Below are 14654 nucleotides of genomic sequence, written 5' to 3'. Positions count from 1 at the left end.
GAAACATGCATATGTGTTTCTGTTCCCATACATATTTGAGCATGAAACTCAAATTTCTGCGAAAAAAAAAGAAAAAGAAAAAAAGGTGATTATGTTAAGATCAAATACTTTAATAGCATTTATTGCCTACTTACGTTATGCATAAAATACATTTTCCTCTAAAATATAAAAATGCAAAGCAGATAAGACTAAACAGACAAGGCAGGCACACGGACATTCCGAAAGGGTGGTCCTCCTATGTTCTCCTGTGACGCCCAGGAACATAAATAAGAAATTTGGAGAATCAAGGAAAGAAAGTTCATGGGGGTTGGGGGGCAAAAAATTCAAATTTGCAACAACAACAGAAATCACTGTGGTAACGAGTCAGATCTGCTTGCCATTTGAGTTGGCAGTCCGTTAATACTTGGCTTTCGGGAGTCGGGCTGAGGATGGTGCAGGGATATATGTGTCAGAAAAAGTATCTATTTAAAAAAGAATTGCAAGAATCCGTCCTGGTCCAGAGATTGTATTACGGACACAGCCGGATTAGATGGGGCTGACTACCTTAGCCTTGAAACAGAAGAGTCTTTCTGCCCTGCGGGGGAGGGGACGCCTTTCATCCACAGCCCACCCCTCGGATGCGCCCTCCCCTCCGCATTCACTTGCAAATGGCTGTGTGCGAGCGAAAGCCAGCGCTTCCCCAGTCTCTAACCTTCCCATGACGAGTGCTGCAGCTCTATCAGCAGAACCTTTCTCTCCTTGTGTGGAAGGGTTCCCCCCACCCCCCTTTTCTTTTCTTTCTTTCTTTCTTCTTTTTTTTTTTCTTCTTCCCTTAATCAGAAGCAGTGAATGAAAGCCAATCAGAGTGAGCTCGCCCCGTTTTCCTCGGTTCCCTGCCGTCCAGAGTTAAAAGTGATGCTGAGAGAAAGCTTGAGTTAGATTGAAGTAGAACCAGGGGTAGAAAATAACAGGCGAAAACAAACAAAAAGGGGATCTAGTGACAATTTCTCCGGGGTGATTTCGGCTGGAACCAACTTCCGTTATCCAGAAGCTGATTTTAAAAAAGGTAGGACTTCATTTCTCTCTCTCTCTCTCTGTCTCTCTCTCTGTCTCTCTCTCTCTGTGTCTCTCTCTGTGTCTCTCTCTCAACTCCCTTAAGGTCCTTTATTTTCTTTCCCTGGGGGAGAAATGTTTGCTTTTGCGTTGTGTTCAGCAAATATTTCTAAATAATTATGTTTAATACCTAAATGTGTAAAACTATATGTTAGATCATTTGAAACAGCTGCTTTGAATATCTGTAGAACTAAAGTAAAAATGGGTAAATTGTGTATTATACTTAACAGAGGGTCATGATAATCGAGTTTGTGAATTCATTCATTCTGAACAGATGCTAAAAACATATTATGGAGTATAATTTGTAATGCTTATACTTGCTAATCTTCATTTTCAATATCAGTTGAAGAGATAACATTGTTGCTATGAACTCTAACATCTAACATTACTTTGTATTCCGTATGAATGGATTCACTCAGCACTTACATAGTCATAGTTCATCGTTCAATATAAAGAGAAATGACAGGCAGAAGACAGATTCCTTGAAACTGTCAGTGGTCACTAAGCATCTGCCTACATAAAATAGATTGACATTCATCAGAAATAGAATAAGCATAATTTCTATATTCTCATTTGTCAGAAATATGAGGGGGGAAGAAAAAAGGGGGGAGATTAAATGCATGTAGTCAGCGTTGCAGCATTTATTGTCTCTGCTGCAATAAAATCCATATTTTATGTGGTGTTAAATTAATGCAGCACATTGCAAGTCTAAATGCATGTCCCCAACAAGTAACTATTGATAGCACTGTAAGTATGGGCAAGTCTGAAAGTGTTTCTTCAGCCACTGCAATAAAAACCTACCATCTCCTTATCATTATAAAAGGGGGGTCTACTGTTGTCATAAAAGACAAACATTTTATAACTCTCCTATCATCTTTTACTTCCAAAAAGAAACAGATCTATTTGCTATCATCATGTTTCTTCATTCCTATAAAAGCTTCTGTTATTCAAAACAGCTCATCCATCACTTTCAGCTATATGGAAATACATTGTTTTTTCTTATTTCTTTCTTGAAGAATCTGTATGAAAAATAATTTGTCCCTCTGATGCTGACCACTGTTATACTTCAGTGCATATGTTAGTAGACTTTCCCCAACCACACCATCCCCCACTATCCTTTAAAACATAGCTACAAGAGCTTCTCTGTGGTGAATAACACTTGGCAAGAGTGTGCTCATTTTTTAGGTCTGGTATGGTGAGGATTTTTAATTAGTAGAACTTTCATGAAAACATTATGTCATTGACAAGAGCTCTAGGTTCATTTTTAGTTAAGGGGATAAAGAAAATGGAAAGAGGTTGTGTCATAGAGAAATAGGTAAATAATAAATTGTGTTGGTAATCTCCCTTGCTTCCTTTCCCCACAATGTAGTAACTGTGGCACATATGTAATCAATGTGCAATGCATAAGGAATTTGTGGCTGGGCTGGGGGCAGTGAAGGAATTGAAGAGGCACAGATACAAGCACAGTGTATCTGTGGCTTAGACAAACAGCAAATTGAAATCCATTCTGATGATAAACACAAAAAATGCTTCTTTCATTTCCTTTCTCTTTATTTTTTGGCTGTGATTTTAAAGTATGAGTCAATGTCTGCTTTCATTAAGTCAGATACTCCTTTGGTGTCAAATACTTGCTGCTAACAAATTGACTTTCCTGGTGAATGCCTCTGCCTTCACTGACTCCAGTCAAAGAATAGAATCCCATATACTTAGGTGTCTAGAAAAGAAGAAGAAACAGGGTAATAGGAAAAGAGCATATATGTAGGTGACATCTAAGTACATATGCATATGTGAATGGTTGTGGCTATATTTGTGGGACCTTGACAGTGCTTCAGGTGATTGTTCCTAGGCATTTGTAAAAACTAGTTGTTTATTGATAAGAGTCATAGTAAACAGCTATTCAATCTACCTTTACACTGTTATATTTTAACTACCATTTCCTTTTAAAAACAGAAAAAAAGAACAGAGAATTGATTTTCTAGCTACAGAGAGATTTTTAGCACATTATGTTAAAAGTTAGTGTATTTTCTGAAGAGGGGATGATATATTTTTTTTCATGTTGAAAAGAGAACATTTGAGATGAAAAGGTGAATTCCCAAATATGTCATCTTGCTCAGCTGTAGAATACATTTCTTGGTCTTTACTTAATTTTCCCTAGAAGCAAACAATGTGGTAGAACACATTAGTTGGGAGATTTTTGAGTCTGTGACTTATTTCCTACATTTCTTAACCTACTTTGCAGCAAGTGATAGCACTCTGTCCTACTGGAATATGTCATTTTTATACCACATCATTCCGCTAGGCTGTAGCCTAAGAGCAGCCTTAGCTCCAATCATGCTGATTCAGCAGCAAAGTAACCGTATTCCGGTTCAGTGTTATTATCAGCAATAGTGTTGCATAGGAAGCAATTAATACCAATCAAAGATATAAAACCAATAACCCTGCATCATCTAGCTCTGGGGTTTCCAAAGTATAAGTCACAAGATAGTCTCATCTCTACTATGTAAACCTAGTCTGATACTGTGGCTACATTAAAAATGCTGGTAAAATCTTGAAATAAAGTAACAAAAAGAGAAGTATCTAAATTTTTTATGCCTATTAATGTAATTTTATGCAAAAATTTAAATTTCAGGTCTATGTTTGAAACTACTTTTGATGAATCAAAATTGTTATCTGTGATAGGATTTTCAAAAAGTCACTTTTCTACCATGTTATATTTAATGATGGTATCTAAAAATAAACTCAATTTGAAAACCAAGTCAAAGGAAGGTTCCCCTAAGCCATGGTGATTTGATGAAGCATGGAACACAGGTTGCATGTTCCTCCTTATACATATAAAAAAAAAATCAGTATAAGGAATTACATCCATGCTTATTTGAGAAATGAAAGCGAACTCAGGAAATTCTATTTATGTTTCTTTGCCATTTTATTAAGATAAATGAGTTGGCCAAGATTTTTATTTTGTCATAATTCCAAAGACTTAAAATAACAAAAATGTCCCAAATTTAGACATTTTAAAACAGGCCTTTTCTAGTCAAAGTACTTGGATTAGATTACAGAACTCTAAAATAGCAATCGAGGCTTCTTTTCCCAATAAATTCAGCATCTCAAAATGATAGGTTTATTTTTCCATATATAAAAACTGGAAAATTTCAGCAACCAACAAGGAGTGCTATTTTTTAAAGATAACAGTATCGGTTCAGGGTGACCTCCGGCCTCTTCTTCTTTCCTTGTTCTGCAACAGCTTCACCTCACTTGACATTTTAGTATGGGACCTTGAGCCTTTTTAAATCTAGCTGTATGGGCTTTCATAAGAGATTTTAAAGCATATGAAGACTTTGTGCCTTTTTTATCACTACTCAATCCAACAAAATCAAGAGATAAACATTGTAGGAAGATCTCATTATTTACATTGAAGTTGTAGAGTCTGGGAATATATTATCTTTAATACAAGGACAATGTAGAACAGTGAACTAATTAGTTCAAGATTTTATTTTCAATATCAATATTACTTAACTCTTTATAACTGGTACAACTTTTCACAAAAATACTTGATTAAAAAAAAATAGAGTTGCTTTGTTTTCACCAATCTCATATATTTCATTTCTCTCTTGCAATGTATTATTGGTTTATCCATTAAGAGACATTTGTTAGACATTATTCTCTACTCGTGATGGATTTTAAGAAAGGAAAAGCTCACAAATGAGTGAGAGTGAATGAAAAAACATTTTGCATCCTTTTAGGAAATAAAATGGAGCATTCATTGAAAATAATGTGTGTCTGCTGAAATGCTTTTGTATAAAAATCCCTGGAGTATAGGGAGATATTTCCTTAGAGAGTTTGTCAGTAACAGTATATGGCATTTGACCAAACCACGTGATGCCAATTTTTAATTCCCTCCCATTTTTTTTTTAAAGAAAGCAGCCTTTATCCTCCTGTTCTAAATGCTGCAGAAATATGAACTTCAATAACATTTCAGACTTCATGACAAGATTATCAATAAGCTCTAAACTGTAACACAACATTGCTTAACATCAGGAAATTCAGCATTAAAGATATTTAAATACTCAAGAGTCCTGTTGATGACTAGAAATTTAGCCTCTCTCTCCCACTCCCTTTCCTTCTTTCCCCCCTCCAGCCCTTCCTCCTCCATCTCTAAGTCTTTCCCTCTTTTTTGATAATTACAAAGTCCTTGCACACATTTCCCATGAGCAATTTTATGTTATCCTACATGGGATAATATTTCCATGTATCTTATGATTTTTATGGCCAATATACTGTCATCTGCCACATTGTACATGGGATTTATGACATTATCCTTTGCATTTATAACATAAAGTATATGATAGTTCAGTTAGCTTGAACATGTGCTTAAAAATGAAAACAATACTTAGAGATAGTGTAACACCTATGTTTTTAAGGAATGGAATAGGTCCAATGTAGATTATTGCACAGGCAAGCAAACTATGGGAAATTCAGTATTTATTAGTAAAATAACTTCTTAAAGGTGTCAAAAATGTAGAATGCATAGACTTGAGTTATTGTAGTCAGTATATCAGATATTGATTAAGAATCTTGGCTGATTTACTATAACAGAGGATATTGAAACTATTCGATAGAACCTTGACATTAAAAGTAAATGAAACATAAACTGCATATTTCCAGAAGGTAAATTTTCTTCAAGTATTTTGAGTCTTCATTGTCACAAGATAGAAATAGTACCAGTGTGTAATCTAAAAATGTAAACTAACAGATAATGAGCAAATATCTCTCTTGGGTATTGTGTGGTAAACAATTAACATGTTCCTTCTTGTATCCATTTGAAATTTTGGGAAACATAAATTGCAATAATAATCAAGTTAATCAAGTGTGTGTTAAGTTAAAATAACCAGTAACATAAAGTAAATGCTTTCACTTGGATTATTCTGGGAATTATCTGCAATTTTCACATAGTTTTAATAAATACAAGAATTGAAGTAAAAAATGTGACAGATAAACTGATCAAAGACAGTCAACATGTAACATAAAATTATGAAGTACATTTTTGGCATAATGATACATTATAAGTTTTAAAAAATGTGACAAGTTCTCCTTTTTCCATGTAACTCTAATCCCAATATAGCCAAGTCAACTTCATTTGAAAACCATGGTAACTAAGAGGCAATGAATGATTCTATAAATCTTTAATCAGACTTCAAATTTAGATGAAATATAATACTTTTGAATATCATGCCTTCTAATCATCAGTTGTAAATTAATAGCCTCACATTTAGGTAGATTTGAATATTATTGAACTCTCTGAGGGGGCTTCAACAGTTTTTTTTTCCTTGAAAATCTACATATGAACCTATAATCATTAATTATTTTACCTAAAATTTTATTTACAATGTTTGCTGTAAATAAACTCAAACTTAAAATTTCACTACCTCTAATTCATTGTTTTAAATTTATGGCTAAAAAATGGAGAATATAAACTATATTTACTTTAAATATCAACAAAATGGTATTTATTTGCTTTAGCAGTAAAATTAAGATACCATTAAAATACAGTGAAGTAAATATCAATTTATGTAATCAAATAAACAGAATTTGAGTACATGTTGCCTAATCATTTGCCTTGTTAAGTATAAAACTTTCACCTTTCTTTTATTTCTTCCTAACGCAAGATGAGCTGGTAGTTATTCTTGTCTGTGTCTTGAGTTGTATTTTGTCACTAGCGTGACTTTTCAATATGTAGTTTCTGGAGAGTAAAAACCACCAACATGTACATTGATTTTGTCTGCATTTAGCATGCTACATGTTAATAAAAGCCTTTCTCATAAATAATAATAACACGTGGAACATGTTTTATTTCTTTATCTACTTCCTTCACCAAGGCTTCCATTATTCTTTTGGAGATTTGTGCAAAATTGAATCCTAAGTACAAGGATGTACTTAGTTGTACTCTTCATCTTTTCTTCTTACCTTCTTTTTAGTCTTTATTTTTTCTGCTGAAGTGAAGAATAGAGATTTTCTATAGAACTTCCTCCCTAAATAGTGATTTGTCTTTCTACTGACACCAAGCTTCTTTGATGGATATGATGAAATCAATGAGAACTCTTCATTTTTCTGAGAATCTCTACTAGCTACTATGTATTTAAAATGTATGCTCTAACTTTTCAACATTAAATAAGTGGGTAGTTCTAGGTGATATTTTAGACACAAATGTTTATTTTTAATATTAAAAAAAGAAAACACTAGAAAGATGTCTTTAAAGTCTAAGTTAAGAGATACAGTTTATTTACTAAACTCTCTTTAGAGTTGCATTATCCTCCATCTAACAGCATGAAATTTTCACAAAGTGAGGACAGCAAACATTTTCTGTTTTTTAGAACACATCCTAATATGTGTTCTAACATGTAGGCAGCTAGTTGACTGAAGATGTCAAGCTAGAAGATTGGTAGCCATATTCTTGACGTCAGAGTAAAGATATTGATTCACTTCACTTTAAGGAAGGGGCTGGAAGGAACCCATTCCTATGTATATCTGTGATATAAAAAAATAGGATGGATGAGAGGAGTCATACCCTCTCTAGAAGGAAACTAAGATGCTGCCCAGAAACCACTATCCCCTTCAAAGTCACAATGGAAATTTTCAATTTTTCATATTGCTAACAGATTAAGCACTACAATATTGCAGAATTCATAATCATTTGGGGTTGTTATATATATATATATATATACATATACATATATATATACTTTTGTATATGCTACATACATATAGCTCTTTGTTTAAAAAGTTAAATTATCTCTTGTTATCTAAACAATAACTTGCTCCATTTTCCTCAGCTTCTAATTCATTTCACTAATTTTGGGTATACCACTGTCAATCATTTATTTGATATCTGTATGGCCCAGAGAAATAAGGATGAATCCAGTACACACCTTGTGCTTAAGAAGAGTTTGTTCTCATGTGAGATATTCACAATTAGACATAGTATTAGCTGTAAATTAGCAGAATATCTTCCATTGGGCAGTTAGCAATTCCTCTACTTAAAAGTGTCTTCAGTTTTGTTTTTCTAGTCTATGCAATACTGAAGAAACATCAGAGTATCATCTTTAATTCTCTCATTCCTCCATTTATTAATTATCCCTCAAGTTTTTATCATTCCAGGTAACTGAGCAAATACCCAGAGATTAAAATAGGTAGAGGAAGAAAGAGAAGTAAAATAAAACAACCTTTGCTTCAGTGGGACATTAACTGAAGAATCACATGACTTGCTATTATCCCTGTTTCCATAGGTATAAGAGAGATGAGTACTAGTTATTTTTGTGAATAACACAGGACTCAACCTGTATACTTTCAGTTGAATTATTGTATTCAAGGTCATACAACATCTTGAAAGAAAATATCAGAGTGAATTAGCAGGCAGGTTCAAGAAACATCTTTAGGCAGCTTCACTTTCATTCTGTGGTGCTGTGAGAGTGGTTTCTGAATTAGTGCTTTGCTCAGGGGCAGCCATCTTGGTTGGTGTAGCCACCTATCATCTTGTGGGCACAGGGAACTCTGTGAGATAAAGTGAGGATTCAAATATATCCATCTGGACAAGAAACCTAAATAAAAATGTATATCTGAGGAACAGGTGGACATCAAGTTTCATAGCTAAAAATTCCTGTGAACAGAAGCTTTCACAAACCCACACATTAGTTGCAATATTCACTCCATTGGAGTCACTTGAGTTTCAAACGTGGTCACTGTGAAGATGTGATACCTTTGTAATACTTGTTTTCCTGAGGAGAGTTGATGGCTGTCATGTTTAATAGGAAGACTTCAGACGCATGTCTGAAGCAAGGAAATTTCATTTGTTTAACAAATAATCACTCTAATTTAATAATCCTCACTTAGGACCACTGGTGGACAAAACCACAGACTGTGTAACAGTGGCCTAGGTTCAAATCCTGTGTCACCGGCTGTATATTTAGTGTTTCTGCTCATTTTTATATCTGTAAAATGGGTTTAATAATTGTATTTCAGAATAGTACAACGTCATACTTTAAAGAAAGAATGCTATGAAATTCTAACATTATCTATAACACATTAGGGACTCAGATACTGCCTTTTATTGTTATCTGTTACTTTGTTATATAAATTTATGTGACCTGTGCCATTTTCATTAATGGTAAGTCAGTTTTATTTTAATAAAAAACATATAATATGATGTGGCTACCACTTTAAAATTTTTAATATTTTAATTTGTGTTATATAGTAATAGTTTTGTGCCTGAATGCAAGTGAAGAATCTTTGATATTTTAAAATATGATTCTGTCATATATTCTATTAGCAACATCATTAATTCTTCACTTTTGAATTAGGTTTTGTTAGTGAAAATGGAATTTTACTCCATACTTTCTCAAGGACATAGTTTATCTATTGCTGTAGTTAGAAAGGGCTCATTCAGTATATTACTGTAACTGGAAAGGACTCACTATATGACTCTTATAAATGCATTCATTCACTAATGACTGTGAAAATGTCCATTGGTTTAAAGAAAGAATGTAACCTGAAATTTAAAATTACATTCTCAGAATCATACCTAGTAATTACATGAACTAGAGAATTAGTGAATATGAATTTGGCTAGTGATGTGAAAGACCCAAAAGGGAGAAACAGGAGGGAGAACAGCATTAGAAAGATGGAGACTAACTGTTGTAAGTTCCATGAGCCACATAAACTCACTCAGGTGAAACATGAAGCATTTCTGAATATACTGCACTAATGGTGCCTTTTACAGATTCTCCTTCTTGAGGTCAGAGTAATGAGAATTAGAGCAAGAATGATGAACTGAGGCGGTGCATTACCGAAATAATCCCATTAAAGTTTTGATAACTATAAATCTCAAGAATAATTCTGCACTCTATATTACAAGCTGAAAGGTCAGTAGACTACTGCTTTTTTAGACTTGGTCCCAGAAAATGCCTGATGAAGACATAGAATCCTCTGCAAAATATGAGCATTTTAACAGGTGTTATTTAGATAATTCATTCTCCACATTCAAGGTGATCTGAAGATCAACTTCAAATCACTGTCTCTGTTTTTTTTTTCTTCTTTTGTGTGCTCCTATTTATATGGTAATTTAAAAAATATCTGGAATGCATTCTATGGATTACATAAACAAAGCAAAATATTAAGGTCATGAAATAGACGTTTCTGGGAATCCATAAATAACTTTCCTTTTAAAACTTGATTTTAAGAACACAGAATCATATCACAGTTTTCATTTTTATTTTTAACTCAGAACTAAGAAATATATTTATTTTAGAAATTCACATATTGAAAGAATATACTTAGCACCCTATCTTAGCCACCCACGTGAAAAGGTGAAGTGTGATAGGACACAGACAACTAAGCTAACAGATAGTATTTTTGTAAATATAGTAAAGATAGTTCATATTATTCTGGTGCAGCTCTATATTTGCATTTATTGGTGATTAATTTATTTTATCAAATTCATAGTCTTTGTGTCATCTTTGTTATCTGTGACCTTGGGTTAACATTCTTTTTTTTTTTCTGCAATTTCATTATAATATCTTATCAAGTGCTTTAACCCAATAAATGAAATATGAGTGATGAAGAGAACTAAGTTAAACATCCAGTTCACATTTATAGCTTGGTTTACTTGGCCATCTAAAAGTATGTAGAGTTAAGCAAAAAACAAAAACGTTTATGAAATTCTTTATGCTGCAAAAAAATTCACGTACATTTTGTTTCCATTTACTTTGAATCAAAGAATAAGATTGTTCAAACTTAGAGGAGATACGAATTTTGAAAACTGAAACAAATGTGGAATAATTAATTAAGCAAGCTCTCGTGCTCAATTTCCTTCACAGTTCTTCAAGTTCTTTAAGGTACAACCTTGGATGAAGTGTCTAGAATGTCTGCACTTTAAAGTAATATAAATTTCAATCGAAAACTTGATCAGAGGGTAGAAATGAGCCTATGTTTGTGAAATATCGACCCATTTATAGGATAAATTGCTGCTAATTTTTCTGGTGAAATTGTTCAGTTGCCAAGAGGTTAAGTAACTTGCACTAGTATTTGGAGCCACCTAGTGGCGGAATTAAAGCTGCTTAGGGAATGCTTTGGCTTCAGATTCTTTCCAACTGAACATTTCCCTTAGAAGCTTTGCAATCAATGTGAACTTACATTAAGGGTTATAAAGTGTCATTAAAAATGGATTATGTTCAAATTAATGTCATTTAATTTTACATGTCTATGTGAGTTATAAAATATTGTTTCCCAAAACTCTAAGAGTCAAGATACAAATTTTAAACTGAAAAATAATTTTACTGTCCTTTTGCAAAAAAAAACCCGCTAATGATTCTTCAAACATGTAATTCTCTATTAATTCTGGCATCCTCTGAGGAATACAGGAATTGTATTGTTATTTTTGCATTTTGAGAAACGTAAGTGCAAATTGCTACCTGGGTTGAAAACAAATCCTGGTCATTAGCATGTTTTTCTTTGGTGTCATTGGAAGTCTAGAGAGGCACATTTTTTTGTTGTTTACAAGCTTTCAGAAATATGAATAAATATGAGGCTATCTAAAAGAATAAGATTAAAATAATTTATAATTTGTCATCGTAATATACATATTCACAGAAAATCAAATACATCTATAATTTGTAATCGTAATTTAATACACATTCACAGAAAATCAAGTGCCCCCCATTTTTTAAAGATTTATTTATTGATACAAACAGAGCTGGGGTACAGGCCAGAGGTGCAGGGGCGGTGAGAGGATTCACCAGAGACAGAGTGGGGAGCAGAACAGGCAGATCAATGAAGTCCACTGCTGGGCGGGTCAAGAGAGGTCTGCTGCGCCATGTAGGTCACCTCCGGGGCGGCGGGGATCGAACTCATGCTGAAGAGGCTTTAGCTTCTTTGTGCTGTGCTTTAACCGGCTGCGCCACCAGGCAGGGCCAATCAAGTCCCTTTTAACTATGTTTTATAAACTGTTACTGCTGCAGTTATAATTTTACAAAGAAGTACCTGCACTTATAAGCAAAGCAATATAATTATTTCCTAGTAACCAGACAAAAGCACCTGTAACTTTTAAAATTTGTAACTGTCGTTGGTTCCTTATGTAATTTTATTCATCATTATGTATTATGTGAGGGTAAAAAAAATTAATCAAAATGCATTTTATTTTTACATAGCCCATAGAAATAGACTACTAAAGCTTTCCCTCTCTATAACTACCTAAATAATTATCTCTATATTTATGTATTTATACATTTAACTATTAATTTCTATATGTATGGGCAAATTTATGTTTATGAATATAAATCATTGCCCTCATCATCGTCATCTTCGTCAGTTTGATTCCAAAATTGGATATGGGGTAGGTTGGTCTGATTTATCAGCTACAAAGTGAGAAGATCCTGAATTGCCTCTCTTTGAAGCACTGGGAAGATTAACTTTAAAAGCATAGATAGAGCTCAATGGGAACTAAAGACAAATTTATAAAATTAACAAAAATATAAAGATTAAGTTATGTGTTAAAGTCATGAGTAGCTCATCTTTACAAAGCAAATCATTATTTCTCTCTCTGCTTTGAACATGCCAGATTGTGTCTTAATCTAAAACAAGTAGTCAGAGCATGCCATTTCTCATGCACAGGCAAGTCATCTGACTGAAAACAAAGATTACTTTGCTTCCCAGTAAACCATGTTCCTTCTATCAACAAAAGTGTTTCTATTCTAGGAGATATTACTATTGATTTGCTTTTATTCTCAAGACTTCTAAGGCTTTTTCTATGCAATGCTGAACATTGTGTATAATTCAAATAAATATATAAAGTATTTATTTCAATTTCAAAGGGGAGACAGAAATTGAAATGATGCATTTAAGAATATAGAAATAATTAACATGTAGATGAAACTTTTTTTTAAGATTTATTTATTTATGCACACAAAACTGGGGTACAGGATATAGGTGCAGGGGTGGTGAGAGTATTCACCAGAGACAGAGTAGGGAACAGAACAGGCAGATCAATGAAGTACACTGCTGAGGGGAGGTCTGCTGCACCATATGGTTCACCTCAGGGGTGGGAATAGAACTCATGCGGAAGTGGCTTTAGCTTCTCAGTGCTGTGCTTTAACCTGCTGCGCCACCAGGGAGGGCCGAAAAAAGCAACATTTTAAAGGTAATCGTTTTGTGAAGTATTTGGTGTCTTGCTAATAGGGGGAATTGAACTTTAGGAGAATGTAGAGGAGGGAATGCAACAATTTAATCAATAGGAAGTTGAAGGGAGACTTAACCAATATTATTTCGTTGGTTAGTAAAAGATGAAACTCGGGCCCTCCCTGGTGGCGCAGCGGGTTAAAGCACTGCACTGAGAAGCTAAAGCCACCTCCGCATGAGTTCGATTCCCGCCTGCCCCGGCGCTGACCACATGGCGTGGCAGACCTCTCCTGACCCGCCCGCTGCTCCCCTCAGCAGTGTACTTCATCAATCTGCCTGTTCTGCTCCCGCTCTGTCTCTGGTGAAGCCTCTCACCACCCCTGAGCCTCTGGCCTGTACCCCAGTTCTGTATGTACAAATAAAAAAAATCTTAAAAAAAATTAAAAAAAAAAAAAAAGATGAAACTCATGAAAGAAGGGACATGACTTTCTGTATAAATCCAAATATCTCCTGACTGATTTCTCTTTCCCTGTAACCCTTCTAAAAATAGTTGAATTCATTGTTCCATGCTATTACTCAATAACATTTTTTTTATTTCCATTATGAAAACTGCAATATGTTGGGCACCAAGGTGTGAAAACAAAGGAGCAATAATCTAACTTCCTTACCTCATGGTGTCTTCCGGGATTTCCCAAGACACAATCAAAATGGAAGTCATATGTTAAGAGTCTAATAATTACAAGGAATGGGATAATCACAGGTACTACGAGGTTAAAGATGAGGACATATTATTGTCAGGGTATAAGGTTGCTGCAGAAATGAAATCGAGGCCTTCCCTGGTGGTGCTGTGGGTTAGGACGCAGCACTACAAACGAGCTGCAGCCATTTCAGTGCTAGCTCGATCCCCTCCCCAGAAGTGACCCACATGGCACAGCAGAGCTCTCCCGCTGCTCCCTCAACAGTGTCCTTTGTCAGTCTGTGCATTCTGCTCCCCGCTCTGTCTCTGGTGAATCCTCTCACCACCCCTGCACCTCTGGTTTGCACCCCAGTTCTGTATGCAGATAAATAATCTTTTAAAAAATGAAATTGAATCTAAATACATAAAACTGTGATATTTTTTTGTCACTCACTAGTTCAAAGATTTCTTTACACAAACTACATTTTGCAAGTTATGAATACATGGGTCAGTTGTTCTTATTCCAGAATCTGGCAGAGTTTTACCTTATATAAGGAGCTTGGAAATCTTAGTCAGTGTACTTAATGTAGCTAAATTTTGATTGCTTTGTCTTGAAAATGGTTTCATAACAGCCCTGCTTAAAATGATGAAAGGACAAAATAAAATTTAATCCTTCTTTATTTGTAAAGCAATTAGAATAGGATTTGACAGATTTTGTTGTTTT

The 14654-nt window shown here is 34.4% G+C and overlaps 1 protein-coding gene across 1 annotated transcript in view; it reads left to right on the top strand.

The window, feature by feature from the left end:
• The first annotated feature begins 641 nt into the window (after positions 1 to 641).
• The window catches only part of CDH10 (cadherin 10, type 2 (T2-cadherin)), a 135142-nt gene continuing 121129 nt past the window's right edge, over positions 642 to 14654 (top strand). Inside the window, exon 1 of the mRNA XM_004678066.1 lies at positions 642 to 1045. The gene's annotated coding sequence lies outside the window, so the exon portion shown is untranslated. The remainder of the gene's footprint in view (positions 1046 to 14654) is intronic.

The sequence above is a fragment of the Condylura cristata genome, unplaced genomic scaffold, assembly GCF_000260355.1.
Source record: "Condylura cristata isolate star-nosed mole 26May11 unplaced genomic scaffold, ConCri1.0 scaffold00007, whole genome shotgun sequence".
NCBI classification, from domain to species: Eukaryota; Metazoa; Chordata; class Mammalia; order Eulipotyphla; family Talpidae; genus Condylura; species Condylura cristata.
Note: the sequence above shows the minus strand (reverse complement) of the source record. Positions and strands in the feature narration are given on the sequence as shown.